This window comes from Pteropus vampyrus, unplaced genomic scaffold (genome assembly GCF_000151845.1).
Source record: "Pteropus vampyrus isolate Shadow unplaced genomic scaffold, Pvam_2.0 Scaffold28, whole genome shotgun sequence".
NCBI classification, from domain to species: Eukaryota; Metazoa; Chordata; class Mammalia; order Chiroptera; family Pteropodidae; genus Pteropus; species Pteropus vampyrus.
This window is the reverse complement of record NW_011888809.1, coordinates 8,730,712-8,731,874: the sequence shown is the minus strand read 5'-3', so window position 1 is coordinate 8,731,874 and position 1,163 is coordinate 8,730,712.

Sequence of the window (1,163 nt, the reverse complement as noted above, 5' to 3'; positions counted from 1 at the left end):
TGGCCACACCGACTTACAACCTGTCCCACATACTTTTCTTACAATGAAATGTTGACACTCCCCCTTCAAGTTGTGAGATCTATGATCCCCTTGAACTTGGGCAGGCCTGTGCAATTACCTCAATTAATAAAATGGGGAGGAAGTGACACTGCTTGACTTCTGAAGCTTGGTCACACAAGACCACATGGCCCTTGGGATGCTGGCTTTGGTATACAACCACCATGTTGTAAGGAAGGCCATATGGAGAGGCCACAGCTGGCCAACAGTCCCAGCTAGGGTCTCAGCAACACGAGCATCAACTGTGTCATGTGCGTAAAAGAAAGGAACCATCAAATGGTAGCCTTCAAGTCTTTCAGTCGAGGCGCTAGGTGTTGAGGAACAGAAGTAAGCCATTCCTGCTGTGCCTTGTATGAGTTCCTCACCCACAGAGCCTTTGGGCATAAGAAATGGATGTTTTATGCTACTACATTTTCGGGTAATTTGTTATACAGCCAAGCAACTGGAACATTACTATTCAGAGCCACACTTGAAGAAGGCTTCACAAATTCCCAGTCTTATTATTGTAACATCATAGGAACCTATGACCAGGTAGTATAAATTTCTGTATTCAGAACTATTTTCTCCAGGTATTTGGAAGAATTCTTGCCCATCCTTTTTTATCCCCTCTCCCCTTTTAAGAATATAGCAAGTTGTCATGTTTTCAGTCTGCTTTAAATAAAAATCCCAGACTTTGTTAACAAGAAAACCCGCGATCGGTTTTAACAGACAGGAAGGAGGTATAGTGAAGCAAGGTCAAGGAGAAGGAGGCTGAGAAAGAAAGCCTGAACCCTGTGTGCTGACGGCTCTCTTCTGCAGGTAGTGGAACCTAGAAGTCCTGGCAGATTGGGGGGGGTCTGGATTCAGAACATTTGTCTGGTGCACAGTCTATGCTTAAACGCCCACACCGTCCAGGCCGTGTTCTCTTGCTCAGACTCCTAGCACAGCATCATTTCCCCGAGAGCCATCAGCATCATTCACAGAGGCTGACGAGCACTCAAGATGGTGGGCGTGGGAGAGAGAGTGACATTCAAGCCTGCCAGCCAGTCAGCATCCAACCATAAATCACATCCGTGCCTGGCTGGCTTATAATGAGACCGACACAGTTAGTGAGATCTCTTTTTCTG